This window comes from Nycticebus coucang, chromosome 1, assembly GCF_027406575.1.
Source record: "Nycticebus coucang isolate mNycCou1 chromosome 1, mNycCou1.pri, whole genome shotgun sequence".
Lineage (NCBI taxonomy): Eukaryota > Metazoa > Chordata > Mammalia > Primates > Lorisidae > Nycticebus > Nycticebus coucang.
The window spans coordinates 89,253,481-89,273,802 of record NC_069780.1 but is presented as its reverse complement, the minus strand read 5'-3'; the positions used below and the strand labels follow the sequence as shown (position 1 = coordinate 89,273,802).

The 20,322-nt window shown below is 34.5% G+C and overlaps 1 protein-coding gene and 1 long non-coding RNA gene across 5 annotated transcripts in view; one reads left to right on the top strand and one right to left on the bottom strand.

The window, feature by feature from the left end:
- Positions 1-19,292, bottom strand: part of LOC128581276 (uncharacterized) — a 47,581-nt gene extending 28,289 nt beyond the window's left edge. The window contains exon 1 of the long non-coding RNA XR_008378787.1: positions 19,205-19,292. This is a non-coding gene — a long non-coding RNA (uncharacterized LOC128581276). The remainder of the gene's footprint in view (positions 1-19,204) is intronic.
- Positions 1-20,322, top strand: part of FSTL5 (follistatin like 5) — a 778,095-nt gene that overhangs the window by 335,485 nt on the left and 422,288 nt on the right. The window lies entirely within an intron of this gene.

Here is a 20,322-nt window from a genome sequence, read left to right as displayed (position 1 = left end):
ATGAAATACCTAGGAATATATTTAACCAAGGAAGTGAAAATTCTAACTGAAGAGAATTACAAAACACTGAGAAAGGAAATTGCAGATAATGTAATAAAAAAAGGAAAAACACATCATGTTCACAGATTCAATGAAATTCTCATTAAAATACCAACGTCACCTTTTGGAGATCTAGAAAAAATAACTCCATGTTTTGTATGGAACTAGAGAAACCTTGTATAACCAAACAACCTTAAGCAAAAAGAACAAATTGGAAGGCATCAATATATGAGACTTTTGCCTGTACTAAAAGGCTATATGTAACCAAAACAGCATAGTACTGACACAAAAATACCAGTGTGACAGAAGAGAGGAGCTAGATGTAAAACCATTCTCATACTGACATCTGTTCTTTGACAAAGGAAACAAAAAAGTACACTGGGAAAAAGAATCCCCATTTCATAAATGGTGATAAAACTGGATATCCAAATGTAGAAGATTCAAACAGGACCATACCTCTCACCACTCACTAAAATTAATTCAAAATGGATAACAGACTTAAACCGTTAAGACATGAAAGCATTGGAACTCTAGAAGAACAGGTTGATCAGCTCTACCAGATATAAGCCCAGGCAATAATTTCTGAAGAGGACCCCAGGCAATCTAGAGAATGTGTGAAAACATTTGCATCATATACATGCCATAGGGCTAGAAAACAGAACTCGAAAAAGCTCAAGCAAATCAGTAAGAAAACATACCAAATAGATGCATTAAAAGGAGGGCAAAGGCATAATAAGAAGCTTTTTAAAAGAAGATAGACAAATGGCCAGTGAACAGGTAAAAATGGGCAATATCTCTAATCATCAGGGAATTGCAAATCAAAACTATAAGATAACCACTTCTAGTGTCTAACCCCGGTGAGGATGGCTTTATCGAAAAGGCCCCAAACAATGAGGCGGTGCCTATGGCTCAGTGGGTGGGGCACCAGCCCCATATATCAAAGATGGTGGGTTTGCTCCAACCTGGCCCCAACCAAACTGCAACAAAAAATAGCCGGACATTGTGGTGGGCCCCTGTAGTAGTCCCAGCTACTCGGGAGGCTGAGGCAAGAGAATCACCTAAGCCCAGGAGTTGGAGTTTCTGTGTGAGCTGTGACACCATGGCATTCTACCCAGGGCAATAAAGTGAGACTCTGTCTTAAAAAAAAAAAAAAAAAAAAAGGCCCTAAATAATAGATACTGGCGTGGACATGGTGAGAAAGAAACACTTATATACTCTTGATGAGATTATGCACTAATACAACCTTATAGAAAATACTATGGAGATTCCTCAAATATCTGAAAGTAGATCTACCATTTAATCCGGCAATTCCACTACTGGGTATTTACCCAAAGGAAGAAATTTCATTTTATCAAAAAGACACTTGCAGTCAAATGTTTGTTGTAGCATCATCACAATTGCAAAGACATGGGATCAACCCATGTGCCCACCTATTCATGAGTGGATTAATAAGATGTAGTATATGTACACCATGGAGTTCTACCCAGGCCTTAAAAAATTAATTGTTTTTATAACAATCTGGATGGAACTGGAGACCATTGTCATTAGTGAAGTATAGCAAGAAAGGAAAAACGAACACCGCATATGCTCACTATTATATGGGAACTATACTAACAGCACTCACTTACATAAGTAAAACTCAGTGGAAATCAAGGAGGTGAGAGGGAGGAGGAGGGGATACGTGAAATCATACCTAATGCACACAATGTACACTATGGAGGTGATGGGCACACTTGAAACTTTGTCTAAAGCAGTATACAAACAATCCGTGTAACCAAAATATGGGTACTCCCTAATAGTATGAAATAATACCAAAGAATATTTGAAATATTATTGTACAAATCAAAAATGCTAAGTGCTATAACAAATAAACAAAAATATTATAATGGTTCAAATATGATAGACTTTTTTATTGTTCACATAAGATCCGAAATATATTTCTGAAGTAATAACACAGACACTCTGAGACACTCTGATTTCTTTCCTCTAAAAGCACCATCATCTTAAGCCCATGATTTTAATGTCTTCCCTGCTCACTTACATCAGCTTCATGAAGGAAATGGGCACCAGGAAGCAACCAAGAAGGTTCTCCTGGCCAGGCCCAGAATTATCACGCATCACTTCTCATTTTTTATTGGCCACATCTCTGTCACTCAACTGCACCCCATACACTACAGGAAAACACAGAAAAATGTACACACCTGTGAATATAGGTGGGAAAATAAATGAATTTGGAGGGCAGCTATTCATTATATGTTTCAATTTATTTTTGGAAAAAATTAATGTGTGAGTATGTTCGTGTGTATGTAGCATTAGATCACATATGTAGTATATATACACACACATATATATAAATACACAAGTTACCCTTAAAACACATTTACTTGAATCCAGAGAACTTTCAGAAGTTCTTACTGGTAATTTTGAATTCTTATTTTTTTCTCCCCTCATTGTTTCCACTTGTATTCTACTGTGAAAATAAGAAGAAAATATGTAATGAAGCATGTACTGTAATCTTTACTTCCAATAATACCTGTAGACCTACTTTTAGAGTAGAAAATATTTCTATTAATTTATATTACTCGAAAATAGTAGTCAATGTAAAAAAGAAAATTCTGGTAAATTTTTGTAAAGACTTTGGAATTTTGTATTGTTGACAAAAAAATGGCATCATAATACAAATATTTTCCAGTTAAAAATATCCCGTAACAAAATAAAGATTTAGATAGCAGAAATTTAATGGAACTAAATGTCATCAATGTCTTTTAGAGAAAATTTTTGAATAGGTTTAAACGGTGAATGAATGATTTATTACTATTTCTATTATACTATGACAACCAACACAAAAAGTATTAATTTTTTTAAATGGAAAAATAACTTGAAAAAGTGGTTGATTCAGAAGATATGAACTAAATTTTGCCTGGAATTATCTTTACTGAGGAAGATGAGTTAATCATATTTTTATCAGAATATGCTGTTTATATGTACATTTTTGAAAGAGATTACAAAGAAGATAATTTTTAAATGATCAAGTTGATTTTAGGTTCCAATAAAGAATTTAGAATTGGATTTTCTTTTGAAGTCCAAAATCTTCTTCACCAAACTAAAAGAACCATCGGATGCAATGGCTTGAAAATAGACTAGTATAGTACATCTGATTGATGCACTTTTGTTTAAAGGGTCACACTGTATTATGTCCATATCAAAATGCTAATACTGCATTTTGGGAGCTATTTTAAATCTACAGAGAGAAGACAGGTAGAGAATGAAAAATGGAAACTGAAAATTAATTTTTACAAAGGGTAATTCCTCTATTTATGTAAGTTATACAAATAAGGGTGGCACCATGGCTCAGTGGGTAGGGCGCCAGCCCCATATACCAGGGTGGTGGGTTCAAACCTGGCCCTGGCCAAACTGGAACAAAAAATAGCTGGGCTTTGTGGCAGGCACCTGTAGTCCCAGCTACTTGGGAGGCTAAGGCAAGAGAATTGTCTAAGCCCAGGAGTTGGAGGTTGCTGTGAGCTGTGATGCTACAGCACTCTATCAAGGGTGACAAAGTGAGACTCTGTCTCAAAAAAAAAAAAATGTTATACAAAACAAAATCTCAGGGAAGTATTTTGACTATTAATTCATAAAACAGAACTAACTCAGTGAACAAGTTGCCAGCTGTTTGCTAAGTTATTTGATAAAGAAAACTGTTGCTTGTTTTCAATATACACGTTTAGGTTTCCCTGAATGCTAAAAAATTCTAGTCTTTCAGCTCTAATTAAAAAAAAATATTTTGCCAAAACACTATCAATTTAATAATTATTATTACATAAACATATAACATCATGTCTTAGGACAGAAAAGTAGTGTTAGTAGTATATTGTATGTTAGGCAAGAGAATGCATGCATATCATAGGTATTAATGTTTATAATGCCTAAACAATATTACTTTAAATTATTTCCTTGTTTCAGCTTAGCATTTTTTCTTTTTACTTTGCATCTCTAAATTAAGCATTTCTTAAGCCTCAAGAGAGTTAAGATCAAAATAATTACTTAAGAATGTTACAAGGAAAATCGAATCCCAACATTTCAGGAAGTCATAATTTTTCTAGTATACCAGAAAAAATAACACATAACACATTGAGAAAACCCCTACCAGTAGATACATAAATCATACAGTAAAAGTTGGTGTAATTACTGAGCAGAGATTTTTTAGTAACAGAGTATTTCCCATTTGCTCAAAATACATTGAAATTTTAGAAGATCCTTAAAAAGGGGGATTATTCCTTGAACAGTAATTGTTATTCAAAGATTAATAATTAAGATTAAATTTTTTGAGAGAGTTGAAATAACTTTAAAACATTTATGATTCCAGATACTTCCAATTGAAAATAAACATACACATGGATGGATGCGGGTGTGTGCGCATGCGCGCGCGCGCGCGCGCGCGCACGCACACACACACACACACACACACACACGACTTCACAATCGGCACTCAGTTACACCATATGGCCGTCAAAATTGAAATATCTGTAACATGTAAAAACTTCTTGTGTAAAAATAGTGTGAACCACTAAAGGAAAAAATAAAATCGATAAGTGTTGAGAGAAGTTTGGCAAAATGAGAATACCAATAATCATCCCATTTAGAATCTCAAGCAATTTCTTCATTTCATTATAATCAGGATAGGGCTCAATTTTTGTCCATCATTCTGGCTGCTACCCCTGTCTCTTGCTGTTTGCTGGCTTCCCCTTCCCGACAAGTGGAATGTTATGCTAAGTTTTCTCCCCTGATATCTCCTTCCTGAAAAGTATTTTAATCACTTTTGTTTCTCATCCCTAATTATTTTTATCTCAAGTCTAAATATTAAGCAGACCTTCTCACTGACCCTGATGAGCTATTAAATTCCCTTTTCTGCAATTTACAACACATTTTAACTTTTGAGTGGCCTCTCCACTAGTATATCTATCAAGAGCCTTTGAAAAGGGAGCTCAAGAAATGACTTCTCTAATTAGCATATGTATTTCAAATTTGTTCTTGATTTGAACTTCATGTTCCACATTTTTCCCAGCTGCAACATTGCATGTATCTTGCCTTTCTCATTATGACCTAGGCCTTTGATTTAATTCTTCAATTTCTTTTAATGTCTTTGACTTTCAAACTCTTGATGATAACAATGACACACCTTTGTTTCAGCTTTAATAACAAAATATTTATAATTTTGGCCTGTCTTTTTACACAAATACACAGATTTGGATATTAACAGAGCTACAGTATCGTCTTGAATGTTTAGAACCTTTACAATTAATCATGGCTAGTACATATGGTATGTTAAATAACTTACTTGATATTATGATATACTTGGTAACTATATCATAATATTATTTATTTCAATATTGTTCATTTCTATGGAAATTCGATCAGTAAAAATGCATTTACTGTGCTCATCACTGTAAAAGGTGCTTGGAGGTGGAACATGGGAGTGGATGGACACAAATTAATTACACAAAACATAAGAAATACAAATGATGTTAGTCAAGATTGCTGCATCTAACAACTCTCTCTTCCCACAAGCTCTGCATACCAGTATTTCAAAAAATAGTTTAAGGCCCATTGACATCTAAAGCCCAGTTATCACCCTTTGACAGATAGAATGATTCATTTGTACTTGGATTGTTTAATTTCTAAGATTGCTTTTTAGTCTGTGATAACGTTTTCATGCTTCTTTCCCATTTAATTGCTCAGATAAAGTTCTTAGAGCCTTTGCCCTTTGTAAAATGTAACCGAGTATCTTTATTTTGCACTAACAAATTTATAAACTAAAAAGTAAATTTCAAAGAAGATTCATGAATAGCTCTTAAGATATGGTAGGAAATAACAGATGAATACTTTAACAACCACATGAGTTTTTGTGATACTTGTAGAAAAGTATGGAAGTTAATTTTTTTTTTTTTTTTTTTGAGACAGAATCTCCAGCTGTCACCCTGGGTAGACTGCCATGGCATCACAGCTCACAACAACTCCAACTCTTGCCTCACCTCCCAAGTCATTGGGACTACAGGCTCTCACCACAATACTTGGCTATCTTTTGGTTGTAGTTGTCATTGTTGTTTGGCGGGCACAGGCTGGATTCGAACCTGCCAGCTCTGGTGTATGTGGCTGGCACCCTAGCCACCTGAGCTACAGGCTCTGAGCCAGAAGTTAAGTTTTCAATGTTAGTATCAGTAATGTATTTAAACTTGGATTTCACCTAGTAAAGACATAAATATATACACAGTACTTGTTAAAACTAAATATTCTAGAAAGGCCAAATATGAGACATTTCACATATGCACCCTTCTCATACTAACCAGTATTTGCACTTGTGTAGAAATGAGTGACAGCCTCACACTATGTCATCATCTCACTTTATTTGCAGGGTTTAGAGTCTGAACCTACCCGGAAAGCTCTGCCTGATTTAGCATTCACCCCAGTAGATTCATTCATAAGAAAATGATTAATCTAGCTCACAGGATGGGTGCCAGCATGCTGAAGCTCTGTGTGATTAACTGTTTGCTCAATATAAGCTGCTGTTTCAGGTAAAGCATCATTCGAGGCCTTGCATTTTCCCTTACCTCTAAGTTCTTTGTGGGGTTGGAGAGCAGATTTTCATCTGACTTATTTTCCATTATTTAAATTACTGATTTTAACTAATGAACATTCAATACATATGAGGTAATTGTAGTAGGACCAGTAGCATAATGAAATGTAGCGATCTGCTGTGAGTACAGTAACTAGAAAATTATAAAATAGAAAATAAAATACTAAGGATTGTGCCAAATTATTTACCGCACATAGAGCATCTACTTTTTAATCTTGTTGACATCACTCAGATTTCCATCAGTAATGTAATATAAAATGAGTTCTAGTTAGGGAATTATTTTTACTATTACTAGATATCTATTCTTATATAAATTACTTGAGTAGCTTAACAAATAGTAATTTGGATTAGGATGAAAATAAGTGACCAATTTTGCTTTCATGCAAATTACTAGAGTTGCAAAATTTAAAACATGGGAAAAAATTGGGGCTTTCTCTATTTACAAGGTTAAAATTCTAAACAAATATTTAGTTGTATAAAGAATGAGACATAGTGAAATAGTCATTGTTATTTTTAGGATATAAATATTTACATAATTAAATATTATTTCCATCTCCAAGTTGACATACTATTGATAAAAAAGGCAATGCACAACATTCCCAACATTTGTAAATAAATAAAAGTTGAAATTATTCTTATTTATCACATAACATTGTGAAAAAGATACTGTTTATACTATTTGATTTGCAGGATCTTATATTTATAAATTTCATAATGTTTATTTAATAAACTTTATGTAATGATACATTTTAAAATTAAATTTATCAATATTATTTAAGACCATAGAAATGATATAGATTGTTAACTTTGAATATGAATGTGAAGATTTTAAATAGGTAGGCTATCAGACAAAATTTACAAAGGTTTCAGACAAACAATTGGAAGGATATTATTCTAATTTATCCCACTATAGACATGATTATCTACAAAAACAGTCTTTAAATTTACAAAATAAAATTCAATCATTACTGAATAAGTTTATAGTTGGCAATTATGCTGACTTGGATGCTAGTTTTATATATATAATGAAACTGAGAAGTCCAGGCTATGTCTTCTTTTTACATTGAAACGTTGCATAGTATAAGAACTATAAGTTCACCATGTAGAGAATTAGTAGGTCTATCATATAAAATAATTAAATATGAAGCATATAATTGGCTCAAACTCAACTTTTTTGGTCATCAGACTATGCAAGATTCCACCAAGTAGAGGTGGACTAAAGCTTTTGATGTGGGAAACATGTCAATATTTTTAACTTTAGAAAGCCAAGGCTGTATACACCAGAAAATTATTTTATATAACACTAATGTTTCAACCACACTTCCAATAGTCCATCATAGCCTAACATGAATGGTGAGAAACATTCTCTTATTTTTTCAAGGTGTCTTGTGGAAATAGATTTCAAAGCTAAGATCAACTAGCACCTTAAACACATTTAAAATATTATAATTATGTCAAATAATCAGTCCAAATATACAAAAGTCAATAAATGGATTTATGCATCAGGATGTGAGCTAAGGAGCCTCCTTTTCAGGCAAGGTTGATCCTTCTCCTGTATTTGATTCATGGTTGTAGCAGTATAATCTTGGTTGTAACCTTATTGAAGAACTTCATATACAGTAACTTGACCTGAAACCCAAGGCTTCAACTTCAGGGTTGATTGTTTAATCCGACTTCCGTAGTGCAGCTAATATACTGATGATTTATTTGCACACTAATTTCTGTCTACTTTCATCTGTCTTATCCTTTCCTCTCTCCTCTTTCTTTGCTTTCAACTCATCTTTGTGAGAATTTCTATATTCAACCGTGTCTTTCTTCCCGCCAATTTTTACTTTCTTTTTCTCTCTCACTCTCCTTTCCTCAGTGGCATTCTTTTTTTGCTCTTTTTCTCTTCTCATCCTAATTCATTCACTTGCCAATCATTCCTTCACTGGGTCTTCACTACGCCAAAATAACTTCCTTTACTGATTAGGTTAATGAGATGACATTGGCCTCTCTTATTGAACTAAAACTTTAAAAGAAAGGCAGAAATAATAATCTATTTCCAGGTATTCTTGAGTGGGGAGGTCAGAGGATTTTTGCCATGAATTTGCTCTTTAATTCTTAATCCATGATATAGAGTAGTAAGCACAGTTAGGAAGAACTATATTCTCTGCAGTCGGCTAGCAGTGATTGTCAAGAAGGTCGTTCAGATAAAACAATGAAAGCATAGCTGTCGGTTTCTAGAGATGCTGTATTCTTGCAAATCAAGCATGTTGCTGTATAATACGCCAGTATATAGGCCACACAACACTGTGTGCCCGAAGGACAAACACCCACTAGCATTCTCCCAACAACCCCACAGTGGAAGTTAGGATGCAAAGAAAGAAGTTTCTCATGACCCTTCCACAATTAAGCACATAGTTGTGATTTCTTCATTCTGTTTCCACTACAACATGCTGCCTCCAACAACAATTTGTTAAATGTAAGTCTTTATTATTCAGTTTAGTATGTTTAGAGAATAGGGTATTGGAGAGTTGGATTTATGTGATTCTAAAGAACCCTCTGTAGTCTCATATCTCCCCCCCACCCTTGACCCTGCCAAAATCTCAGTAAGAGTTCATGACAAGTGTACATGGTTTTACCTATCTGAGAACTAATTTTTTGCTGGCTCTTGCTACTCCTAAAACACAATCTTATTTTGGTGAGATTTTGAATCTTGTTTGGATACAATTTTCTCTTACCTAAACAGTTATATATACTTCTCAGTCAATAAAATATTTAATCAAGTACCCGGCAGAAGTTACATGAGGAAAAACAAATTCTGGAGTGAGTATTACTGAAAATACTGAAGAGGATAGTAAGGAAATCTGCTAAAATTGCATTTTCCTATGGAAGGCTGCTCCTGAGAGGTGCTCTGAGAAATCATGGTGACAACAGATCACTATTAAAGGGCATTTTTATGTGCCAGATACTCCTTTCAAGCTGCAAAATACTGGTTTTAAGTCTTCATTAAAATCTCATGTGGTCGGGCGGCGCCTGTGGCTCAGTCGGTAGGGCGCCGGCCCCATATACCGAGGGTGGTGGGTTCAAACCCAGCCCCGGCCAAACTGCAACCAAAAAACAGCCGGGCGCTGTGGCGGGCGCCTGTAGTCCCAGCTACTCGGGAGGCTGAGGCAAGAGAATCGCTTAAGCCCAGGAGTTGGAGGTTGCTGTGAGCTGTGTGAGGCCACGGCACTCTACCGAGGGCCATAAAGTGAGACTCTGTCTCTACAAAAAAAAAAAAAAAAAAAAAAAAAATCTCATGTGGTAGTTTATTTCATTTTTATGTAAGAGTGTTTTTTTACTAATTATGGGTGGGGAGATTGAGACAGAATTGGAAGTATTTGGACAAAGACACAAATTTTAACAATAGGAAAGCTGTATTTTTTCCTCAGGAAATGTAGTTCCAAAGTTCATGGTCTTAGCTACCTCTCCCTGGTAACTTCCTCTATGAGTTGGCTCACTGGTCCTATAAATAAGTCAAGGAAAGCTTCAACCATGTGATCATCTCCACTTTATCCATTCCTACTGGCTACCCTTCTTAGTATCTGGTCACTTTCATTCTTCTCCAGGTCTCCTGAAGACCAATGTTAGTGTTTCTAATTATACTCGTCCCACATTTTTTTTTTTAATGAAACATCCATTATTGATATTTTATAGAACCAATGTTGTCTAAAACACAGTTTGCAAATAAATAACCTTTCTCAAAGTTTCAGTTATATTGCCATTTCATGGTACTTTAACATAAAACGAAGGATCTATAATTCTGAGAGAAAAATGTTTCCAATTTTTATTTATAATAAATTCATGTATTTTCCAGGCATTATTGTCAAATATTACTTCAACACTTTATCCATTTGCTGGAAACATTCTCTAAGTAGTACCAATAGCAGTTTTGGGAACTGTGATCCTCACCTTTAACTTGTATTCAGCAAAATACACTAAGAACCAATTGGAAATATTTGTTTCTTTATATATATTCTATTTTATAATAGACTTAATTCTAAGATAAATATGATGTCTAGGCACATTAACTAATAGAATGTGTACCTATTAGAATGTGTACATGACTTATTATGCATGACATTTTCTGATTTGCCATAGAAGCATGACCTCTCAATATAGTGTTCTCAAGAGTTCAATAGATTTAACCATGATGAATGACACATTTTTGTTTTTTCAAGCTGTGTCATGATATAAATAGTAAATAGGATTTTGGATAAATGATTTGCTTATGATTTCATTTCTATGCTCTTAGAGATACTATAAACCATGCAAAACTCACTCCCTTCTCAGTAGAGCCATATTAAGATTAACTTTGCAATTTGTTTCAGGAAAAACTGAGTGAGGGAAATTTGGATTCAATTGTAGTGTATATAGAAAGTCCATTAAAATCCTGTCACCAGGTACCAGTCTTTCAGTAATTCGAATGCTTGGCAACAACATGTAAGGAAAACTTAAAAAAAATTTTTTTATTATAAAATATTGTTATAGTTTGATTATCTAGCAAAAACAAAATCATAGGTTGTATATATTTAACTCTCTCTCTGTTTGACTTAGTGAAATTGTATTTCTTTAATCCTCCTTTGAGCGCTGTGGTTGTTCCTTCCTTGAATTCTCTTGCTCTTCTCACATTTCCTGTCAGCAAAAAAGTGTTCTGCAGATACCACCCACATTCCTTGTTCTTTAGTTAATCGCCTTGCACTCCCTATACAGTGGTGGCAATAGAGGGAGGTTTTGTAGAGGAGAAAATTCATGTGAAATTCTTAGGGCAGGACTGACACATCCTAGGCACTAAGGGTGCTGTTGCTTTTTAGGTGGTTTCTGTGGTTGATATATTAATATTGAGTGCTTAGGCATAATATTTATGCCATTTGATCTCAATAACCATGACTATTTTTGTTATAGCTAAAATGCCTTAGCAGCTTCTGTATCTTAAGGAGTTAATATAAATAATTATTATATAAATTATACAAATTAATATTGTTATAATTAATTCTAACATAATTTAATATTAGAACAAAATCTAATATTAAATCTAACATATTTAATATTAGAACAAATCAGTATTATCTCACTGACACCAAGTAGCATATACAGGGTCACTTTGATCATATAGCCACATGTCATAGACTATTTCTGTCTAGCCATAGCTTGTTGTACAGAGCCTAGTTTTCTAGGAAATAGAGACATTTCACTGTACCAACCACAAATTAATTTCTCTGATCAAGTACCTTCTCTCCTAAGGTAGTCTCCAAACTTCAGTTTTCTGAGTTTTCTTCTCAGCTACTTAATGTGAATATATCTATCATTGTGGCTGTCTTTTTATGTAACTTTTTTTTCTCTTGCATTCTCTAATTAGGGTAATAACTTTATAATAACCTTACTCATCATAGACCCCCCAAACCAGAAATAATATTATTACAGTAATAATTTTGTTGACTATTTTCTATCAGCCACTCATTGGACTGAATACTTCACACACATCACATTCCATCTCACAAAACTCTCATGATTTTAAATTACTATCATTTAAGGATGTAGTAAGTGAGTCTTTTTTTTTTTTTTTTTGGCCGGGGCTGGGTTTGAACCCGCCACCTCCGGCATATGGGACCAGCACCCTACTCCTTGAGCCACAGGCGCTGCCCAGTAAGTGAGTCTTAAGGAGACTGATTTTCAAGCCTCATCAATGAGTAAGCAGTGAAACTTTTACTGAAACTAATGTGTCCTGACTACTCCAGTGTCTATGAATTAATGATTGAAATATTTGACTCTGTATAATTCTTTTAAAATTGTGTGTAAATATACATAAAATAAAATTTAGCAACTTTACCATTTTTAAGCTCATTTACATTGTTTTGTGAGCCTCATTATCATCCATCTTCAGAACTTTTTCATTTTAGTCAGCTTAAACTTCATACCATTAATTTCCCTTGTCCTTCTCCTCACAGATCCTAGCAGCCTTCATTCTAATTTTTGTTTCAATGAATTATTCAAGTAGCTTGTTTAATTAGAATCACATGGCATTTATCCTTCTGTGATTGGCTTTGCACCTAGTATAAAATATTCAGGGTTCATTCACAGTATCTTGTAGTTCAGAATTTTATTCCTTCTAGGTTGAATAATATTCCATTTTATATATATGCCACATTTTGTTTACCCACAAATCTATTTCCATGGATTATTTTCCCTGCTTGGCTGTTGTGAAATAAAGCTACTATCAGTGCAGCATACAACTATCTCTTTGAGATCCTATTTTCAATTCTTACAGAAATACTTTAATTCTTTTTGTAATTTTCTGAAGAACCACTATACGGTTTATGATAACATCTCTATCATTTACCATTCACACCGAGAGTGCACAAGAATTTCAAGGATTCTACTTTCTATATATCCTAAACAACACCCAGTCTCCCTGGGCCCTCTTTTAAAATTATGTTCATACTAAAGGGAATAAACTGAAGTCTCATTGTAGTTTTGATTTGCATTTTGCTAATGATTAGTATGTTGAACATTTTTGTATATGCCTCTGGCCAATTGTATGTCTTTTGGGGGGAAATGTCTCTTAAAGCATTTTGACCACTTTTAATCAATTTATTTACTTTTTGCTGTGATTGTTATTGAGTTATAAAAGTTCAATATGTATTCTGGATAGTAACCTGTCTTCAGAGGAATGATTTGCAAATATTTTGTTTTGTTCCATAGGTTAACTTTTTGCTCAGTAGACTGAGCTCTTTAATGAACAAATGTTTTGTTTTTAATTTTGAGGTAGTCCAATTTACCTATTTTCACTCTTGTCTATGTTTTTGGTGTCATAGCCAAGATATCGTTGCCACATTCACTGTTAGGAGCTTTCTGCGTATATTTTTTCTAAGAGCTTTGTAGCTATGTTTCTTACATTTTGGTCTTTGATCCATTTTGAGTTAATTTTTGCATATAGTATAAGTTTGATCCATTTTTAGTTAATTTTTGTATATAGTGTAAGTTCTAACTTTTTGTTATACAATCATCTATTTGTCTATTAATGGATATTGGGTTATTTTTTTATTGGCTATTGTGAATATTACTATGAACATAGTAAGGCTTTGATGTGCCACATGCAAGAACCACAGAAGAGACCTCTAAAAGATAAAAGTGGTCCCCAGTTGATGTCTAGAAAGAAAAAGGGACTTCAGTTTTATAATTGCAAAGACTGAATATGACTAACAACCTGAAGGAGCTTAGAAGGAGATTTAACACTAAAGTCTCTAGAAAATAACATTGCCTAGCAGATAGCTTTATTCCAGCCTCGTGGAAATCAAAGCAGAGGGCTCACATGAGCCACAGTGTACCCACACTTTTGGGGTAATACAGTTGAGTTGTTTTAAACCAAGTTATTAGTCATTTTACAGGGCAGAAACTGGAAACTACTAAGTACTTTTTATATAAATTATTGGTCAGTATCTTACAAATAAAAAAAATCTGTTCATGAAAATTTACTTCTGTCATAAAAATGATATCACTATAAGTATATTTTAATATTTCAGAATTTGAAACTATCAAATTTCACTATTATGATGAGTCAATACAGAATATTTTATCTTCAGTGTTATATAGACTTGTAGATATTAAATACAATAGAAATTATTTATTATTTGCAACCAATTAAACACCAATGATTTATTCATATAGAACCTTTAAAATAAGGGCGGCGCCTGTGGCTCAGTGAGTAGGGCGCCGGCCCCATATGCCGAGAGTGGCAGGTTCAAACCCAGCCCCGGCCAAACTGCAACAAAAAAATAGCCGGGTGTTGTGGTGGGTGCCTGTAGTCCCAGCTGCTCGGGAGGCTGAGGCAGGAGAGTCGCATAAGCCCAAGAGTTAGAGGTTGCTGTGAGCTGTGTGATGCCATGGCACTCTACCTGAGGGCGGTACAGTGAGACTCTGTCTCTACAAAAAAAAAAAAAAAATATATATATATATATATATTTCTAGCATGAATCTGAACCTTATAACACTAGAAGATGAATTTTACCCAATTAATAAATCACTAAGCCAGGGATAGTTAGCACAACCATCACTGAAATAGAATAAAATTTTAAGTAATTTTTGACTTTGGCAGAAATAATGTAGTATTCCTTTGAACACAGCATCAAATTAACTCATCTTTAAATTTGTAAACCAAGAAGCAGAAAATATACTAAAAGCTAAGATGCCAAAAAAGCTCAAAACTCAATATTTTTATATCTTAATTTTCCTTATAGATTCTTACCATAATAATAGAAGAAAAATAATTTTTCAAAGACAATGCATTATTAAGTCTCAACATTTTCAAATTATAATCACAAAATATATTCAATTCAGCTATCTTTGAGTGCAAAATTTCAAGAGGCACAAGAGGCATTCTTTTCCTCTGCCTCTTCCTTCTTTTGTGAAAATATACTAACATGGTGAATGTCATTATTGCTAGAACAGAGTAAGTTTTTCAATCTCCCTTACATATATAAATACAATTCTTCTAAGCAATAGAGGAATTTATAGTCTTTGTTTCCTATATTTTAGTAGCCTTAATACATGAATTGAAGATGCTCTTTGAGACATAGCACATACCAATTTATTAAAATACAGAAGGACTGCCTAGGTATTGACCTAATAATAAATATAATTAATACCATTGGATTAGGAAAGATAGAACACACAGGCTTAAAAACGCTGCTCAAATAAGGTCTAATGATTAAGTTTGCAAAAATCCTTGAAAAAGTGCCACAAACCTAACTGCAGTATATCACCATAGTCACCTCCAAAGTACTCCCCTTGGGAAGTACTGACACAAACACCTCATCCACCCTCAAAGCAATTTTGAAATTCCGTCTGGTATGTCCTTCAGTGCTGTCATCTTATTAATTACCCTTTATGTTGTCATCAAATGGCTTCCTTTTTCTTCTCAATATTTCCTTTATCTTTGGATAAAGAAAAAAGTCAATGGGGACACAATCATGTTGAGCAGGGCAGGTTTTTCTAACTGAGTTATTTGTTTACTGGCTCAGAACTCCCTCACAGAGAGTGTTGTGTGAGCTGGTGCATTGTCGTGATGCAAAAGCCATAAGTCATTGGAGAGAAGTTTAGGTTGTTTTTGTCTGTCTTTTTCAGAATTTCCAAATACTAAACTTTGTTAACTGTGAAGTTGGTACAAATTCATAATGGACAATCTCTCTGATATCAAAGACGGTTAGCAACATCGTTTTGACTCTTGATTTGGACTGATGGAAATATTTGGTCTAGAGAATTGGCTGACTTCCATTTTGCCTTTGATGCTTTGTTTCAGGGTCGTATTGGTACACTTATATTTCCAGGGATAATATTGCCCAAAACATCATTTTGCCTCTCCAAAAGATCTTAGCAAACTCCAACTCTCCTTTGTTTTTGTTCATTGATGAACTCCTTCGAGACCATTTTGCATACCCTTTCTCAAGCCAAGAATTTCAGTTATGATTTTTCTGTGTCTTTACCAATGTTTACCTGTTCTACTATGCTTCTCACATCAGCTGACAATTCTGATGCACAATTTGATAAATTTTTTAATGTTTTCATTACTTGTGCTCATTACTGGCCACTCTGACCTTTCACACTCTTTCTCCTCTTGGAAAAACATTTAATCCATTTGTATACCGGTATATTCTTCATGGCATTATCACCATCACCATCAAGGTGATATCATCATCATTTGTATACCGGTATATTCTTCATGGCATTATCACCACACCATTAATGTGATATCACCATAAAATGTCCCTGATTTCACTTCCACTCTTATGAAGTTTAACAAAAAATGTAATGTTTGTTCATTGCTCTAGTTCAAACTCTGCCATTCTTGCAACAACACACAAAAACACACAATGACAATGAACACCAGTCAGCAAGACAGACTACAGGTTGACACAGAGATAGGTGTAAGACATTGATAGATGAAAGGTACAAAACTTTCTTGAGCTGTTTGGGACAGTGCTCTGAAAAAAATGTTCCATGGCAAGTTCACAAACTTAATTGGCAGACCTTGCATGGTAAATTTATTATCTTACTTTTCCCAACTAAATAATAGCTGGAAATAGGAGCAGAGCAGACTGACAGTTTCCTTTATCGCTTTTCCTGAGTGCATTGCTGATCTCACTGTTTGCCCGTGTCCTCTGTTTTGGATGATTGTAAGTGTGCCTACTGCATTAAGGTAGGAAAAATATCTACACACACACATGCATACTAATACAGAGAAGTCCTTTCTATTGACAGGTTAGAGAAATGTTCAGGTGAGAGTGACCATAATCACAGTCCCAGAAGCACCTGTCATGGGAAGCAGTTAACTTTCATTTCCTGACCAAAGGCTGCCCCTGGTTTAGACATAACCAAGGCAACAAAGGTATGATGCAGTTGCATCTTCAAGTACTTGTGAAGGAAGAATTAAAAGTATTCATTATTTTTCCAATGAAGAAAATACTAAAGGTCAACTAGAACAATCTTCTTTCCCTGTAAAGAATAGCACATCATCTAAATGTTTTCAGAAGAATACACAGATGTCACATGTAACGTCGTGATTTTACCCACTGTTGCGGCTTGAGTATCGCTCCAAAGTTAGTTTCTATCTCTAAATGCTGTGCAAACAAAGAGAAGACATCTGCAAAGAATGCCATAGCTTAGCTATTTCCCAAAGAAAAGGAAGCATATTAGTACCAGAGACACAACAGGGATCTGTTTTTAATCTGTCCCTCATCTATTTCAACCTCAGCTCATCAAGCGTTCAAAAAACTTGATGTAATGCTGGCTACGTGTAGACATTTTTTCAAAAAGCTTTATTATTATTATACATACTGTACTAACTAGGTAAGATACTTGTAAATATTGACACATAACACAGAATAAAATGAAATATTGAGCTACAATCTCACAAAAATGCATCAGTCATATTGAAAATTCTGATTATAGTTTGTCAAAGGCTGAACATTGTGTAGGGTAGAAGATTTTAAATCTAGAACCTAGAATGTCTGAAAGAAGACAGTTTTATTTTCCCATCAGGAACATAGAGTTATAAAATAGAAGAACCCCTGGACACTGCAGATATGATTCTTTCTCATATTTCTCTGAGGATTGTTCCCTTTACAGAAAATCCCAGACCCCAGGAAAGCATAAAGCTAAGTAAGAATTTGTCAGGCCCTGTTCATCTCTCCACGAAATAAATATGCATTGAGAGGATAAATAAACTCAAATGGAACCCCCTGCTGGTTGCCAGTTATGCTGGAGACTGGCCATAAAAATATTCAAAAAGAGAAATAATAGAGTTCACATAGGAAATATGTACTTTTGCTTTATTCTTGTCCTCCCAGAACCACCCACCCAACAATAAATGCATGAACAACAACAATGCAAATGTGAAGATATTTACAACAGGGTTTTTTTTTTTTTTAAGGTTGGAATTTTAAAAGTAGTGTTTTATTTTCTTTTTTAAATTTTCATAAATTTGACAAGATAAGCATTTTTCATCACCTAATTCCAATCTCTGCAGCTGTTTAATGGAACACAACCACTGCCATTTATCATTATTTTCTAATAGTTCTTAGTATTTCCAAACTCTTCTTGAAAGAAACTGAAATTAATATATTCACACAGACTATGATAAACTTGTCAACTACCTAAAAATATGACCAAAATAGACCTCACATTATTCACCAATTCTGTTATATTATTAGCAATTTTGTGCACTCTTAGGAGAATTAAATATTTGTTTATATGAACGATATTTATACTGTGTGGAGAGCAACCTATTATGTTGGGCTTACACAGCTTATGGTTGACAATTTTTAAACTAACAATTTTTCATGGTACTTTCTTAATTAAAACACCACTGAACCTTAGTAAAAAGGAACTTGCTAAATTTCCAATTACTGTTACTGTCACTTAGAAGGGCTAATTTATGAAAACAGGCATCCTAACAAAACTTACATTAAAAGTTAGTGTTACTTAAGAGGTAGAGAAATCAGGGCAATTCTGTCTCAGTTGAGAACAAAAGGAGGTCTTTGTATATTCATTTCCATCTGTCAGCCTAAGGGAGTCTTTCTCCTTTTAAAGATTATTTTAAAATTTAAATTTAGTGTATAAGAAGGCTCTGAAATGTCCATGGACATAAATATTGAAAGGTGGAAATTGGCCAGGCCATGTGGGAAAAAGTGCTGACAGTGTGAGTGTTCTAGTTCTCAGATCCTAATGAAAGAAGTAACTGTCCTATCAAAATGTTCCTCTCAACCTTTTCCTTATAAATTGCTTGTCTTTGAATTGAACAGGTTTTGCGTTACTATATTTATTCCATTAAGTGAAATTAATGATCAGAGAAAAGATGTGTAACATCAGTTTTTTCCAGCCGCTTAGTTAAAAATAAGAGGTTAACATTTTTCAGATCCTCAGAAATTACATGTGGAAATTAAATATAGAGCTGAACAGTCAGGATGAAGACAGAAAAGAGATTTTTATCTTCATAACAAGAAGAGAACTTACATTAGTGCTTTGAGAGAAGACACCACCATTTGAATAATCAGCTAGCCGGGTCTAATCTTACCATCTGTGGCGGTCTGTACTATATCTGTGTGATTCAGTAATCTAAATTTGAACAGATGTCCTGCATGTTATGTCAATATTTGAATTGCTGTTATGGCGATGAATCAATATTACTTTGTAAACAATCTTCCTTCAAGTGGCTTGAATCACGGCCCAGCGGTTAAACACACAGACTTTGGAGTTTAACTGCCTGATTTCATAACACAACCCAGAATTCTCCAACTATCTCTCTTTTGGAAACTTACCCAACACCCTATTGCTATAGTTTACTCATATATGAAAAATAGGTAATCATTATTTTATTAAAAAGTAACCAGGGTTAAATGTATGGATGTTCATGTCAGATGGAAAACACAGCTAGGAACCAGGCTGAGTGGAGTTAATAGCAGGGATTTATTAAAACACTTGCACACAGATGACAGCCGCAAGTACGGTAAGGGAGTTCCGTTACGTGCAGATAAGTCCTGCTTGATGAACATTCTGGCTTCATTCAGGAAGTGATATATGTGCAGCTCAGGAGGTAGTGGGCAGGCCACCCATTAAAAGACCAAAGCTCACCTGCTGGAAGCCTCCTAAGAAGTCAGAGGGTATCTTCTACAATCTGGAAGGAAGGCTTCACAGAACCATAAGAAACACTGGAGTCCTATTCTTTGCCTAATGAATCTCTAGGCCCATTGGAGGCAGAGAAAGACTAACAAGTCCTATTCTTTACTTAGTGAGTATTTAAACTCACTGGAGGTAGAGACTTGAGGAGTGTTTAGACCTTCTTGAGGTAGAGAAAGACTAACAGTTCGGCGTTGGCCCCTGTGAATATTCAATTTTAATTGGCTTTGGTCACTCATGTGTACATTAGGTTTTGCTTTCTTTGGAGTCAAAGAAGCCATTCATTGCATGGGAATACTGACGAGGACAGGTGAACAAGAGGTCAAGTGGAGAAAAGAAATAACAAGTAGAATAATTTGAGTCAACGAAGTAATTCAGGCACAAAACTTGCATTTTTTTTTACTATGTATTTTCCGTTTGCAAACATCCGAACATCATAAAGGAATATCTTCAAA